The sequence below is a fragment of the Protopterus annectens genome, chromosome 7.part1, assembly GCF_019279795.1.
Source record: "Protopterus annectens isolate FY-2018-M chromosome 7.part1, PAN1.0, whole genome shotgun sequence".
NCBI classification, from domain to species: Eukaryota; Metazoa; Chordata; order Ceratodontiformes; family Protopteridae; genus Protopterus; species Protopterus annectens.
In genome coordinates, this window is record NC_056740.1 from 269,032,659 (window position 1) to 269,050,158 (window position 17,500).

At 43.9% G+C, this 17,500-nt stretch overlaps 1 protein-coding gene across 1 annotated transcript in view; it reads left to right on the forward strand.

Annotated features, from left to right (window-relative positions):
* LOC122807573 (proprotein convertase subtilisin/kexin type 5-like) overlaps window positions 1-17,500 on the forward strand; it is a 572,244-nt gene that overhangs the window by 553,878 nt on the left and 866 nt on the right. The window lies entirely within an intron of this gene.

Consider the following 17,500-nt stretch of genomic DNA (forward strand, 5'->3'; position numbering starts at 1 on the left):
TACATTTTTTTAGTCGAATTCTTGTGGGCCGAGGACAAGATATGTATGACTTCCGAGTCCAAAACCTGGTTCCTGACTATGGTCGGAAGTGGAGGAGCCAAGCTGTTAACCTCAATGAGTGAAGGGACTGATGAAGCTGTCCCGACTGGTGGATCAAGAGGTCTGGAACCTGGTCCAGGAACCATGGACCGTCCAGTGCGTATTTCCGAAGAAAGGGCAGCCAGACTTGACGAGGCCAGTATGGGGCAACTAAAATCATCTTGCTCTGCAAGTGAATCGCCTTCTGGATCACCCTGGGAAGAAGGGGAACCGGTGGAAAGGCGTACAGTAGGCCGGTGGGCCAAGCTTGGACTAGGGCGTCCTTGGGAAACCCCCCCGGAACTGGGGTGAGAGAGAAGAACTGTTGACATTTCGTGTTGAGAGGAGTTGCAAAGAGGTCGCAACAAGGAGTTCCCCATCTTCTGAAGATCTGAGTTGCCACTCTGTCGTTCAGAGACCACTCGTGCGGGGAGAGAATAGTTCTGCTCAGTCTGTCGGCTATCACATTGGATCTCCCCGGAATGTGTGTTGCTACCAAGAACGGTTGGTTGCAATCGCCCAATCCCATACTTTCATGGCCTCTCTGCAAAGGGGGTAGGACCTGGTCCCTCCCTGCTTGTTCAGGTACCAGACTACTGCCATGTTGTCAGACTGAACGGCAATCATGCCCTGGGGGAGGTAACTGTGTAGTGCTTGTAGCGATAGAAGCACCGCCCTCATTTCCAGTATGTTGATGTGGAGGGAACTCTCGTCAGGGTGCCACTTGCCTTGGACTGACCTGCCCAGGTAATGTCCCCCCCACCCCGTCTGGGAGGCGTCCGTAGTCAAAGTGGCCACTGGAGGTGGAGGAACGAAGGGTCGCCCCTGATCCAGGTTGGAGGAAAGAAGCCACCAACGGAGGTCCTGTTTGCACGTCTCCATGATTAGAATGAGGTGACTGAGAGGGAGATCCTGATAAGACCACTGGACTGACAGGAGCCACTGGAGAATCCTCATATGCAATCTTGCTAAGGGAACTAGGAGAATGGTAGCCGACATGGAACCCAACAGTTGTACGACCATCCTGGCTGGGGCTCGGCGTTTGAGGAGCAATGCTCGAACTTGAGACTGTAATATTTCTATCCTCTCTGTAGGAGGATAGACCCACATTTGCTTTGAGTCTATCTCTACTCCGATAAACCGTATGCACTGAGATGGCAGCAACACAGACTTTTCCCAATTGAAGGTGATTCCTAGGGAGTTGCCTAGAGATATAGTGGCTGCTAGGTTCTGTAAGAGTAGATGCCTGGAGGTGGCAGTTAGAAGCCAGTCGTCTAGGTATGGAAACACCTGGAATCCTAGACTTCTCAGGTGAGTAGTCACCACCGCCAAGCATTTGGTGAACACCCTGGGGGCTGTGGTGAGACCAAAGGGCAGTGCACAGAACTGGAAATGACTGTCTCCCAGGCTGAAGCGCAAGTGTCTCCTGGACGCCTGATCTATCAGAATGTGATAATAGGCATCCTTGAGATCTATGGAGCACATCCAAACACCTTCCTCCAGCAGCGGGAGAATGGATTGTAAGGTGACCATCCGGAACTTGGACTTCTTGACAGAACGGATGAGTTTGCTGAGATCCAAAATGGGCCTCATGTCCCCGGTCTTTTTTGGCACCAAAAAGAATCTTGAGTAAGTCCCTAATCTGGTCTGGTCTTAGGGGACCGGTTGGATGACTCCTTTTTTAAGCAGCTTTGAGATTTCGATGGCTGCGAGATCCCGTTGACTGGGTGGTGGGTCCGGGATTTTCCGGGATGGTGGGGGGTCTGAGAAAAGGGAATGGTGTAACCTCCGGCAATGATTCGGAGCACCCATCGGTCCTGAGTGATATTCTCCCAGGCCTTTAGGTGCCTCGAAAAACGACCCCCGACTGGCTCCGGAGCGGTGCAGTCGGGCAATCCTTCAGGGATGCTGGAAGGTTGAGGAGCCATGAAAGGACTTGCGGTCTCCAGTGTTGCGGGGGCCTCTGCCGCCTCTGGGACGGCATCTTCCTGAAATATTTCCCCCTCCTCTGCCTCTAGAAGGGGAATCATCCTGCTGTGACGGGTAAGTCTTTTGGGATTTACGGAACCACATTTTCCCCCCTCTTCTAGCCTTGGGATAAGGCCGGAAGGGAGTGAAAAAGCGTGCCCCTATGGCAGTCAAAGTCTTACCCTCTTGTTCACAGTGGGTCAAGGTGTCCTTTACCTTGGGTCCAAACAAAGAGGACCCATCAAAGGGAGCGTCGGCAAAGGAAGACTTGAAGGCCTCCACAAAGTGACACAGGCGGAGCCAGGCTTGTCTCCGTAGAGCAACACCTGTTTCCACCGCTCTACTTGCCCCCTCGGCTGCATACGAAATGAGCCTCATGGACGAGTTCGATAATGATGATAAGGTAGCCAGCTGAGAGCTAACCGTCTGGGCCAACTGCTCAGGTAGGTTACCAGAGAGGGTATCTGAAAGTTCCTTGACCAGATCCCTCTGAAGTCTGGTGAAGTGCGTCAGATAATTCAGAGACCTTAAAGTAAAGGCTGCTGAAGTAAGGGTGCGCTTCCCATACCGATCCATGCTCCTAGACTCTTTATTAGGAGGATGGATGGATGTAGACACCTCTGCCACATCTTGTTGGGTAGCAGATGCCACCACCAGGGCATCTACAGCCACACCTTTAGAGAGGAATTCCTTTTCGGGGGGGCTGAAAAAAATTTATTAGGGCGAGCTGGCACCGGTTCCACAGAATCCGGGTGCTCCCACGCCCTTCGAGAGATCAAATCAAGAAGCTCATCAAAGGGCGGAGACACCCAGGAGGCGGAGGGCTGAGCCCCGAAGGTCTTGAGGAATACTGACTCCTCAGCAGAAGGGGGTTTGGACTGCCAGTCACCTCGTTGCTTCAGGATTTCTAAGATGTCCGCAAAGGAGACATCATCCGAGGATGACTTGGGGGACCCCTCCGCATCATCGAGTTCGGTGTCCGAGGTGAGAGACTCATCCGGGGAGTCGATGTGCTTCCTCTTGCACTGTCTCTTCCTGGGAGGTTCCTCCAAAGAAGCCTCGGAAGGACCTCCAGGAAGGGGGGAATCCCCAATGGGGGTGACCTCAGACCCCAGGGCTCCACTGTCTTGAGACAGGGGGACTACAAAGGAACCAGTCTCCATGCCAAGGGAAGGTGACAGAGAGATGGTGGAGGTAGCCAAGGAAGATTTGGCCAAAGCACTCCTCATGGCCCTGAAGGCCGGACCCCCCGAGTCCTGGGAAGGTCCGACCCCCGAGGCCACAACAGTAGACGGCACCCCCACAGCCAACGCACCGAGAGGGAGGCTTGGAACCGAAACCATCGGTCCCGAAGCGTCACCCCCAGGGCCGACCGAGGAGGTCCGTGTACCGAACTCCGACCCGAAGGTCAGGGTTGGAGTAAGGGTCGGAGCAGGCCCGAAAACCTCCACCAGCTCCACCAGCACCGACTCCAATGGTGCCGAGGCTGTTGGAGGAGGAACCAAGACAACAGGGTGGACAATCGGCTCCGGAGCCGACTGGGCTGGAGCCGAGACTAACTTTTGGAAGACTGGAGACTGAAACAGCCTTTGAAGCACCCTGTCTATATCCGAATCGGACATCCTCGAGGACCGAGAAGAGACCGATCGGGCCCGAGTTGACTTCTCCGCCGGTTCCGAAAGACTGGGGGACCGGCTCCGAATAGTCTCAAGTAGTATCGGCGCCGAGGAAGATTCCATCAGCACAGTAATTTCCCTCGGAGCCGACGGGGAGTTCGGCGCCGAGGTAGAAGAGTCTGAGCGAGCAACCTTTCTCGGCTCCGAAACCAATGGAGCCGAAGAAGGTGACCCGCCTCTCGATGCTCGAGCGCTCGGCTCTGAAGACAGAGGAGTCAAGGCTGGAGGCATCGAGGCAGACCGTTCCGACCTCGGCTCCGAAGTCCGTGGAGCTGACGGAGAAGCCTGCCTTGATTTTTTTGCTGTCGGCTCCGACGGACTGGTCGGAGCCAAAGACTTCTTCTTCCTGGAGGGAGAGGGGGAAGAAGATAAAGCCTCCTCAAAAGGAGGGGTGATAAGCCTCTTCAGTATCAATTTGTTTTTCCTCTCTTGGAGGACACGAGAAGAAAACACGTGGCATACACTGCAAGCCTCTTGAAGGTGCTTAGGGCCTAGGCAATAAACACATAGAGAGTGGTCATCAGTGATTGACATTTTGTACCCACACTTGGTACATTTTTTAAACCCCGCGGGCCTATGTTCCTTCGACATCACCACAAGGCACACACCAAAACCAGACTAATGAAGAAAAACTAATCAAACAGAAATGCCAAATCCCTCTAATTTAAACGGGATAGGCCAGTAAATAAGGTACAGACACACAGACAGAAACTAAGCACAGCTCTGGAAGAGCGCGAGGGCAAGGCCCCTCTAACTAAAACAGGACCTTGACATTAGAGGAACAAATACCACACCAAAAATTAGCAACAAAAAAGGGCTGTAACACGGCCTAAAGTAGAGCGCGAGGAAACCCCTAGTGTTTAAGTGGGAACCTAATGCTAAAAAAATAAGTTCACGCAAACTTTCACTAAACCACACAAAATGATAAGTAGCTGTTAAAACAGCTTTTTTGGTGAAAAATTAGAAAAATTCTGACAGAAATTTAGTCAGTAAAGAGTACTTAGCTCAGCCAAGTCGAGACCACGTCTATTGCTGTCAAGCGGCAAACGAGATCTGGGGAAGCTGTGGTGGTGCATCCTGGGATGTAGAATAGCTCAGCCAATAAGAGACTTCACTCTATAGTATAGCGTGCCGAGTCGGAGCCGAGGATCGGCTCCAAACCCATCAGTACAGAATGTAGGCGAGATAGGATCACATAACATCTAACATTCTGTCATTGCAAGATGTGTGCACAGAGATGAACCTAATGGTGGGACAAATGGCCTACAGTAGGGACATGTCTGAAACTTTATCCTTATATAGTGCTGCAACAGTGTATATACCACTATTACAATGGCAACTGTTACAGATCTACACTACGTCATATCACAATACTGCAGTCCACAACCCTTACAACCAGCAATGTGGTCCTAACATGAACAATGAATGTGTAATATGGAATCCTATGTTAGGACAGCAAATATGGGGAATACATACCTTCACAAGCACTGGAAGCATATGTGTGCATGCACTCCAGATAACATATAGTGGAAGCAGCGTTTGAGGTACTGACAGCATCCATTATTCATGAGTATGGACCTTCCAGCAAGTACAGGTCCCCAATGTCACACAATAAATGGTCCGCTGTCCAAGACATTTGGCCATCAAATGTGCCCACTTACCTGCAACAGAGGCAGCCATGGCTTACACACATCTTACATGCCATGGCATGGATCCCATACCCAACAGGTAGCACCCAGGAGTTGGACATGTAACCATACCTCACCATTGCATATACCATGGCAAACAGTGCAGACAGTCATGTATGTGGTGAGGATGTACGGGACAGGATTAATGTAGAAAATAAACAGATGGCCATCCAAGACAGATGACATCACATCTTGCAAACCGGTCATGCAGGCTGCCTAGTAACATGCCACAACAATGAGGGAGTTGCAATAATATCTAACAAGTATTAGCTGTGCATTACCCATGTCAGCAATTGCCTGGACTCTATATATGTGTGGCCCATGGGGTAGGGTAATCAGATGGGACTGTTGTACCACAGGAAACATCAGCCAGGCTTCACTACAGGTAGCGTATGCATAACAGCAAAGGTCCCCAAAAAGGCATGGATGCAAAATATTAAGTATAAGTATTAAGATACATGTGTTGCACAACCAACACCTCACCCCACCTCAGGCACACCATCCCCATCTGTACCTTACTGGTGCCAGTGTACACCTGTATGCTTTCCATTCATTATCTGGGACTAGGCTGGTACACATGGTGTTCAGTGTTTGGGACACTGCAAAATGACACATGTGTAGGTCATAGTTGTCAAGCATCTGCAAAAAGGCTGAGGGTGGGGAGGGGGTGTCATCATGACACAACAGTGCACTGAAGCAGAGATCCAAAGGTCGCTACAAATGGCTGTATCTGCACACAGTCAAGGTCAGGAACTGTGGCAGACAAAACTCTGACTCCACAGCAATAGTGATGGCACTGTGTGACCTCCAAGGGATGTGCACATGAGTTGACCTTGCAATCATGCAGAGTTGGGGGACATTTGTAGGGCAGACTGACCAAATACTGGCAAATTCAAATGGCCTATGCTATTATACCCCTGCCATGAATAGTGACTGCTGTAGTACACGTAACAGTAGGTGCAACAACCATCATGATAAGGGCGAGCACACATATGCACCCACAAAATGTATGCATCTCAATCAGCATCTGCACAACTAACACATTTGTTTGACACTGCATTTGATTGCACAGGTCATATGTCACATATCAGGTTCATGTAATGTTAACATATGCAGTAATGTGGTCCCATGACATATCAAGGAAGAGGGCATCATATCAATAAGGGTGTGTACACTCCTCATAGCCATGGTAAGGTTTGAAGGTTGTCAGTGTAATTGTATATTGACCATACATGCACCGCTAATGATGAGATCTGTAAATTAGACATCAGGCATTCACAAATGAAATCTGTCCACATATCATCCTAGGTATGTGTCGGACAAACACATAGTGGTTGTGAGCAGCAGAACAAACATAACTGACACAATAATACACATTCAGCAATGGTGTATACACCTGTGATCTATGGTGCACAGTACATTCAAGGGTGCCGAACAGGTGCACAGCAGTACTGTGTACATGGGTGCAGTGTGTTCCTGGGGAAGGGCCATCACCTACTAACACAACCCATGCATCACAGTGATGTATAATGTTGCTAGCAGGGATTGACTATAGCTGCACTGCATGCTGTTGAGTGCCATATGTCATGCATGTTGACAGATGGGTAATGGGAGGTCTGTGTGTAATATCTTTGTGCAACCTCACCTGTAAGTGTGTGTGTGTGTGTGTGTGTGTGTGTGTGTGTGTGTGTGTGTGTGTGTGTGTGTGTGTGTGTGTGTGTGTGTGGGGGGGTTATTTTGTCTGTAAGTGCAATCTGGTGGAGTGGATGGGGGTTGATGTATGTAGGCTGTGTGTGTGTATGTGTGTGTATGTGTGTGTGTGTGTATGTGTGTGTGTGTGTATGTGTGTGTGTGTGTGTGTGTGTGTGTGTGTGTATGTATGCACATGTTAGTGTGGAGTTGTTCAGACCTCTCAACTTCCCTCAGAAATCATGCAGTACATGGACATGGACATACACATGAGTCACCAGGAATACTTTTCTGACATGTAATCCCAGGACAGCTGATAGTATAATAATGTCTGTAGCATGAAACATGCATTGGGAGGGAAACTAGATACCAGGGATATTGTTTTAATTGCAATCAGCAGAGAGTTGAAAGAATACCCATGTATGCAGCACTACAGATGCATTGGGGAATTACTAGACAACACCAAAGAGTGTTTCCAAATATTTATTTATTTATTTATATTTGTTGACCGTGAGTGTCCGACTGGACATAGGTCCATTTTCAGCGGAGAAAAGCTCCACAGTTAAACTAAACAGATAGTAGTTACATTGGATTACATATTACTGTAGTTCACATAAAAAGTTACAAAGAGAAAGACAAAACACAGGTACCAGATGAACAGCTCGGTCTTCACCTCAGAACCAATAGTATGTACAAAAAGTCATACTGCCAAAGTAGAAGGAAAATTCTTTATTGCAAGGACAAAGTGAGTGCTTTCACGACCTTCCAGGTCACTTCATCAGACTTAAGAGGCTGCAGAGGGCTATTCATTCAGCTGTTACTGACAACATCCATGATCTTGCAGGTGTCTTCTGTTATTTTACAGAGGTCATGGATAGACAGTTGGGTAAGATGGTGGAATTCATATACCATGGAATGTCCATGCTCGAGCATGTTGTAGGAGTGGTGCAACAGCCACGTGGACGTAGGCAAGCAACACCAACAGCTGGAGGTTGACATGGATGTGCAAGAACATCAAGTTGCTACCATAGAGGAGTACCAGCCCCAGCACTGCAGGGGTTGCTGTCCACACCACACCATGGCAGGCCACATGCACATGGCCCTGGACATTCCCAGGAGGGACCTGGATCCAGCAGACATATGTCATCATCAGGGGAGAGTACCATATTGTGGCTTGTACCTGGATGTGCCCGTGGAACCCCTGGCAGGCACAGTTTTCATGTCCATGGCCGGAGGTGGTGAACTGCACACCCTGCCAGGCATGGTCTGCAGCTGTCCAACAGACACCTGTATAGTGCAGCCACATGGCAGAACTGTGTGCATGCATACACACACACAATACAAACATGGCTAGGGCAACCCCATACCTACATACACCACATCACCATGGCCATATCAATAAGTAAACCCCCCTCACTCATACACATAGTGTTAAATGTATGGCTCAGCCTAGGTTTCTGGCAAACCAACAACACACCCTGTGCATATGATGATACCTGTGCCACATCCCTGTCATCCATAACATCGATGGAGGGAAAGGCTAATATGGTTATGATGCACACGGTGACTGCACTATGGTGTACCGATGTAAGTGTGACATGTTGTCAGCAGTAAAGTTTAATGCTTACGTGTCAGCAAGTGTAGCTGTCCAGCCATGATGCATTATAGCTATTATTAACACTGAGTGATTGTGGTCTGTTTTTGTTGTAGGTGTCCATGTGTCAGCAGGAGGATAGTCTGCTGTTGTATCTTACAAGGGGTATGGCACTGTGGTGATACCTTGGCTGTGCCATATCCTGGGTACAGGTGAACACATGTCACACGGGGGGTGTGGGGGGGAACAGCTCCCCACAATGGTGGGTGTGGGAGGCGGAGCCCCCCACCTATATCTGTTAAAAATGTTGAGTTTTTGTTGTATTTTCATGTTTTAAAGGACTTTTAAACGAATATTAGTAGGAGGCCTTGCCCCCCACACCCCCTATCTATATATATCAACTCCAGGGTCGCACAACTTCGGGGAGGGGGGGCAAATCCCTGTTAAGTGCCTTGAGTACTTGTCGACCAAATGAGCCGTCGACCAAATGAGTTTCGACCATACGAACTGTCGACCATATGACTGTCGACCATATGAACTGTCGACCATATGAAGTAGAACCAAATATATATATTTATTCCCCTATGCAGCTGGAAAATAGAGATAAACCAGTTTCAATTAGTTTTGTCAGCATTTATCTATCTATCTATCTGTATATATATATATATATATATATATGTATATATATATATATATATACATGTATATATGTGTGTGTGTGTGTGTGTACGAAGATGGCCTTCCAGTCCCCACAATGGAGGGTGTGGGGAGAGGGCTTTCTGTAGAAAGAAATTCTAGGTGTAACAGTGGGCATTTGACTTCACTGTTATGTTCTGAGGATTGCACTTACATTTCTAAAGTTTTGGACTTGCACTGAAAAATCTTAAAATTCCAATAAGTCGCTAGTCAAACTAGGTAGCTACTGCCTAGTGTATTTCTTCTTGTGCAGCTTAGATATTCAGCAATTCATTTGTCAAATGTTGTAATTACTTAATTTTCTAAAATGAAACTGCTTGGAACTACCATGCCACCTAGCTTTCACAGCTAACTAAAATACACAGTCTTGTCTAAAGCCAGAAAATGGTCCAACCCTTAACAGCTTAATATAGCACTACTCCCCTAATAAAGTTTTATGTTTTAATATAACCTTATCATCTAATCCTGCAGGTGACTTGTTGTTTGTCTTTTCAGCTTTTCCCGGTTATGGGGTCGCCACAGCAGAACGCCGGTCTGCTAATGATTGGCAGTCGATTTTTATGGTACCAAGTTGCCAGCCCGATGCCCAACCTTTAGCGAGGGCACGCCCATTCACGCATGTCTTTCGGAGGCCACACGACCATGGGGAGGACATGCAGACTCCACACAGAAGGCACTCCAGCCGTGAATCGAACAGGAGAACCTCTTGCTGTGAGGTAACAACTCTACCGCTGTACCACCGCGTGACTGTACATTCAAATCATATGGCTAAACTATGGAACCACATCCCCCCACCACTGAAATCTATTCACAATGCAGACTCATTCAAAACACAACTAAAACTTCACCTATCAAATCAATGGATAAATGCCACTGTTATCTTCAGCTTGTCATATGTCAAAACATGTCCTTTATTCAGAGTCTTATGTCCCGCAACCAGTCTTCACTAATACTTGAATAGCTTTGCTTTTCATGTCTCAGTGATATATCTGTACTTCTAATATAAACCTTATGACAGCTATCTATTCAGTAATTATCTGTGAATTTGGTTTATACCCTACTTCTTAACTATTATATTAACATTTTCTGCCCTACCTAGTTCCTTCCCTTACCACCATTTCTTTGAATTTCTAAACACTTATACACCTTTTCAGATGTTTAGTGTTCAATATCTACTAATGAATGGATAAATTGTATACTGTAATAGTAGCTATTATTTCATAAACAAGCGGATTTGCACTTCTTTAAGCACCGTGCAGCGGTGCTGAGCTGAAGTAAACTATTACTGGTGCCAGAAAGTCTGCTCTCCAGTTTTTCCCTTAGAACTTGCTTGTTCTTTTACTTCTTGCACTTCATTTTGCTTAATCGACTTGCACTTCAACAGGCTTTTGTAGCATTTATTTTAGCACACATAGGTGCTATCAGCACTAGCTGTTCCTACACAGTAACAGCACCAGTACTTATTAGTTATGACATCCCCTCCTGGCATGATTGTAGAGCAATTTCCTGCTCTTACTCCTGCTAACCTGGTGCACTTGAGAATTCTGAGACAGTGTAGCAACCGTCTCATGTACACAGACAACCTTCTCCTTTTACCTCCCAACACTCATACATTAGAGAGATGCACTTATATCACCAAATTGGAAGCTTTGCACTCTCCAGCCAAGACCAGACTAGCTGGTCAAGAGGAGAAGGTCAACACTTGCAACACACTACATGGAGCATACAGCCCTCCAAAACACCAACTATCACAACCCACACATAGAAATACAAACCATACACCCACCTTTGTGGAGGCTCTCAATAAAAATTTACCCAAACAACAGAGACCTCCAAGACAGAAACACCCTCGACCACCACAACACAACACCAACCACAGAACACATAGCTCACCACCACAGTGTGCCCCTCAACCTAAGCCCTTAAGGCAAAAGACTTTGCCCAATGTACTAATCATAGGAGACTCAATAGTGAGGCACACTGATATCACACTCACTAGGTTGAGCAAGGAGAAGGTGTCAGTCATTTGTCTATCAGGTGCCAGGATCTGCCTCATAACACATGCACTCAGGTCACTCCACAACAAGTACAAGTATGACTCAGTCATTGTCCATGTGGGTGTGAATGACCTGAGATGAACCTCCCTGGACTACATGAAAAGAGATGTCATGGAACTCTTGGATCATGTGGCCCAGGCAGGTATGACCCTACCCTGAGCAGTATCCTACCCACACCCAAAATGATACCACAGTATGAGCAGAAAATGATTGACTTCAACAATTTGTTAAGTTTCTGGTGTCATTCTAAGGGGATCCAGTGTCTGTCTGCTTGGGATGACATGATTAACAGACCTCGATGCTTTGCCAGAGACGACCTGCATCTATCTCCCCTGGGATTCTGGCTACTGGTGAAAGTTCTTGCCAAACCTATAGTGCCTTTTTTTAGGCAGTGTTGCAAAGACCAAATTTCCACCATAACAGCTACAAACAAATGCAATCTGAGGGTCATGCTGCTCAATGCTAGAAGTCTAAATCTCAAGATGCACTCGCTCAAAGCTCTCCTCAAAATAGAGAATGTCGACATTTGTGCTGTAATATAGACCTGGTTTAAAGAGGCAGAAAGCACCCCTGTGCCTCCAGGCCACAACTCATTCCATACCTTTCGATCCCAGAATATGACCTGAAGGTCTAAAGGAGGTGGTGTCTCCATATTCATAAAGGATATGCAGACCTCTAGACTTGTAGCCCAGCATAATGCATCCGAGATATCCAGGTACAACTAACACTGGGTAAGATGGTGACACAGGTCATAGCCTGCTACAAAACTCCAACCATGTCCCTAGACTCTCACTCCACATTCCTGAGCACCCTGGAATCTATCAATGTCCATCCCAATACTCTCATACTTGGTGATTTTAACTACCCTTCCATCATCTGGGAAAAGTATTCAAGTACCAATGCACCAGCCCAACACTTCCTGGAAATCATCATTTCCAATGCCCTGGACCAGCTCATTCTGACCCCACTAGAAAATGAAACATCCTTGGCTTGGTTATCACCAACATGGGAGACTGTTGCTCCACACCTACAGTCAATTCCTCCCTGGTTAGTTCCAACCACAAATTGATCACCATGAAAATCTCCATCTCATCCACACCGACCTCAGAGGTGACCACCCTGAAAAAAACTTCTCCAAAGCTGACTTTGGGCTACTAAAAATAGAAGTGACTAGCTGACAATGGAAAATAGCTGTATGACTGCCAAATCATACACCAGTGCACTGTACAAGCATATACACAAATGCATGGAACTTGCCATACCAAATACAACCAAGACGCTCTCCTCCAAAAAAAAAGGAAGCCAATTTGATGGTCCCCAGCCATCAATAAATTCTACAACAAAATGAAGAAACTGTTGCAGAAAAAAGTGAAGTCACAAGACTGGAAAAACTCCCTTATCAGCCTCAACAAAAACTTGAGATCCCTTATCAAATCCTCTAAAGTCAACTATGAAGGCAGAATTGCAGTTGACACTGAAAACAACCACAAAGCCATCTATAGCTATACTAAGAAACTCCAAGGCAATATTGCACAATGGTACTTCCTATATTGAGCCAACCAATACAGCCAACATACTGGCCAACAAATTCAGTGCCAACTTTATCCCCCCTCCCTCAAAGGCTCTAATACAATACCAGAAGAAAGCCTGGTACCCAATATCTCTGCAGCACAGGTAAAAGCTGCATTGTCCAAAACCAAGAATACAGCCTCCAATGGACCTGATAATATCCCTGGCTGGTTGTATATGAGCTACAAAATGAACTGGCACCACAACTGTGTGCCCTATTCAATCACAGCCTTACCACAAGCTTTGTCACTAACAAATGGTGCACAGCTACAGTCATCCCCCTCCATAAAGGGGGAGCAACTACAGACCCTAGAAACTATCGCCCCATTAGCCTGATGAGTCTGGTATGTAAAGCTATGGAGCGCATCATCATGGACTTGCTCAACAAAGATATAGGCAAAATCCAGTTTGGCTTTGTCAAAGGGATATCCTGCCTGCTGAACCTAGTTGACTGTTTTGAGCTAGTCACCAAGGCTGTGGATGATGGTAAGGCAGTGCATACAGCCTACCATGACCTGGCCAAGGCCTTTGATACCATTACCTACTCAGGTATCATTGATAAACTCACCAAACTCACCTTATATCACTAGGTGGGTTGCAAATTGGCTCACAGACAGGACTCACAGAGTAAAAGTAGTAGAATCCAAGTCAGGCTGTCATCCAGTCATGACTGGAGTGCCACAGGGCTCAGTCTTGGTCCATCTCCTGTTTGGCATCTACTTCTCAGAGGTCCAGGCCAACACAGAAGGATTCTGACTGACCAAGTTCACTGATGACTGGAAGCTAGGAGTCATTATAAACTTCCCAAATGATGCAGACATCCTACAGAAAGGCCTCACTGAGACCAATGACTGGTGTCAAAACCATGGCCTTAAGCTTAACGCCAAGAAATGCGTTATCATCCCCTTTGAAAAAACTCAGTTCCCGCTTATTACTACATCAATGTGAACTCACTGAACACTGAAAGTGCCATTAGATATCTGGGCACCGAGGTCGACAGCAACCTCACCTTCGACCACCACATTGCCACCATGGTCAGAAAGTGCTTCTATGTGGCTCATCTCATAACCAAGGGTTTTGCATCCAGGAAGAAAGAGGTCATCATCCCTCTCTACTCATCCCTTATTATACCAGTCATTAAGTATAACGCCCATTTGGCATGTACCTGACCAGACCCCTTCATCAGCTGGAGAGGCCACAAAAGTACTTTACAAAAAGGATCCTGGGCCTTAAACACGTGTCCTACATGAACAGACTCAAAAACTTCAGCTGTTCTCAGTCTCTTATCGTTTACTTAGAGGTGATCTCTGCTTGACTTACAAAGATATGTTCAACCCTGCCCTACTTGAAATGCTACACCTAAACAAATCCCAGTCCCCCAGTGCCACATGCTCCAGAAATCGCAACCTCATCACTACAATAAACAGAATGTGCTGGAGGGACAGATTTATTATCCAGAGACTGCCCATACTCTGGAATAAGCTTTCAATTCATGTCAAGCATAACACTTCACTGGCCCTCTTCAAGAGAAATCTCCATGATTGAATGGGTAACAAAAAGTTCACCCAAGAGATCACTCCAGTAGCCCTACTGGATATAGACACTGTGAACTAACATCAGGTGGCACAATGCCAGTGCAATTTTTTGGGCTAGGCTTGTAAAGGCTTGAGGGCCATTAGCCTAGTACATACCTATGAACCTATGGATTATAACAAGAGCTTTTGTAGCTATTTTTATCAATAACAGAAGTGTTACAATATTTGTAAAATATCATTTCTTCATCACAGGCTGACTCTGATAGCAGGTTTTTCTACTTAACATTTGAAATTCCTATTTTAAGAGGCAAATTATGTTATTAAATGTTCATATCCTATATAAAGGACCTTTATAAATTAATAATTAATCTGAGACATGATAATCTAGAGCAACTAGAGAATGAAATGTAGCATATGACTCCACTAAAATAGAAGAAAATACTGGAGGTTTTGTCATTTTCTTTGCTTTATTTATTCATAGTCATAGTAACACACTTTTTAACTTTTTATTACAGTTGGTATTGCAATTGGTATTTAGTTGGCTAAGAAAATTTTATTCAACTCCAGATATTTTTCAGATCACTAGGCAGTTAACTTGAAATTGATAACACATCCCATGGGTAGTAAACTTGAAATTGATAAAACATCTCAAGGGTAGAACCCTGGAAACTGAGTATTTCACTTTAAAATAAAAACAAATGTCCGGATTATATTCCAGGGCCATTGTATAGCTTTGTAAATTACATGGATGATAGTTTGATTAAACCAGATATTCTGCTCACTTTTTTCTTAATATAGTAATTAGGAATGTATGATCAATAAACCAAAAAGACAAGAGAAATGAAGGCAAACAATCTCTAGAAAAAACTTTTACTCTACCAAATGAACCCTTAGGCCTTGGCTGCACATAGGATTTAACTAAAGGTTCATAAGCAATGCTCCTTTTGTTAAATAAAAGTAAGAATGTATTTTAAAGGTTTTAGAATATACTAGACTTATTTTTACTTGTATTTTATTTTTTTACTTTTATATTGGTTTATCTTAATGAACTTTTTTGGTGAATCTTTAAACATTTATATTTTAGCTATTGTGGTTGTTTGACCAATCAACCAATTATGATGTAAGCAAAGCTTTAGCACTTAAGAATGTGTTCTGATGAAGTCCTGCTTAAAGTTGGTTTGGAAGAAAAGTATGCTGAATTCTTGAACTATTTTTGCTTAAAAGTGTTGTTTGAATATTAAGGTGAATAAATCCTGTGGTTTTAACTGCTTCTAAGTTGTTTTATGGTACAAACTTCCTTTCTGGAGTTTGGTCCTAAAGGTTCTTTTGATGGAGTACAAGTTTTTCTAGAGAATTTATGATCAACGTGGTCTTTTATTACAAAACATAAATATAAAAAGAAATAGTTTTTGATAATAAAAATCAAGCTTTGCATCTGCCAACAATTCATGTTCATAAAGAAGTCAGGAAGTTAAATATCAGAAATCAACAAAATAAGATAAATGTATATTTAATAGTCAGTTAATATGAATAGAATCTAAATGTATAGCTAAGTACTCATTAGGATCTCAGATGCATTTGCCTACCTGGCTAACATTTTTCAAAGCAGATGAACCAAGACATTTCATATCTCCTATCAGAAAGGAGTCAGGAAATTATTCAGAAACTGAAAATATTATAGATATATATATTTTTTAATTATTGTTGACAGTTGTTCTAATCCTTTATGTGATTCAGATGCAGATTTAACAGAGAAATTCTTAGACTCACCAACATTTTGTTCCATTACAGCACAACATAAAAGAGGTTAGGAGAAGCAATAAGGCTAAATGAGCTACAACTTGCATTAGACATCTTAATTCGATAATTAAGCTGGAATAGATGATAACGATGATAGTTTCTTTTAAATACACTTTGCTAATTAAACATATCTAAAAATATTGTTAGTTTTTTCAGTTCTATACAAAAATAGATGATATTAGAGTCAGTGTAATACTATGACTTTACTCAAAAGAAATATGTATTTGTTTAATCTCAAGAATTATAGTAAAAGTCTTAATTACTCACAGTCTCAACATCTTTTTTATGATCTTGAAAAAGATTAAAACTCTAATGGCTCTGCACTTTTTTCTCCTCGTAGGTCTGGTTTTACGTTAGGAAACAGCATCAAGATTAGATGCTCATTGTACAATTTTTAATGACAGAAAATCAATAATTTGATTAATTAAATAATCAATAATGATTGAGACCATGTCTGAAGGAATAATTATTTAAGTTACCATTTTCCAAACTATTCTATGCTCACTACATGATCATCTGCTGTGTGCATATTCCTTTTTACATATATCCCTTTTTTAAATACAGATAGGGATCACAAAAGTTTTAACATTCCTAAATAATCCATTTACCATTTCTTTGGAATGATAAAGTAGTTCTCAAATTATGCAGACTGTTTTTAAAAAGAATAAAAGGAAAATATTTTAAGCAACTAACTTTGTATAGGTCATAGTTTTTCATCTTGGAAGAGTTCCAGTTCAGAGGTACAATCTATAGTTTTGACTTCAACATTACTTGTGAAATATTGTACTACAACTATATTGTTATGCTTTCAGTAAATGTCAGCTAGTCACATTGTTAAAAATATAAGGCTTATAATGCTTTATAGATATTTGATAATTTGTAAGTATTTATTTATGTTTAAGATTAAAAGACTGCTTGGACAGTAATTTTAAAATTGTTTTCTAAAACAGTATAAGATGTTGCTGAACAGTTATTGGTTCATTTTTCTAACTTTGTATAGTAGTTGTGTATGCTATTTAATATAAATCATGTTGTCTATTGATTAAAGGGTTATCATCTAAAAACTCATAAAAATTTACCTTCAAAAGCATTCCATAATTTGTCATACCCACTGTTTTTAGATGAGATATTCAACGTCCAATCATCTAAC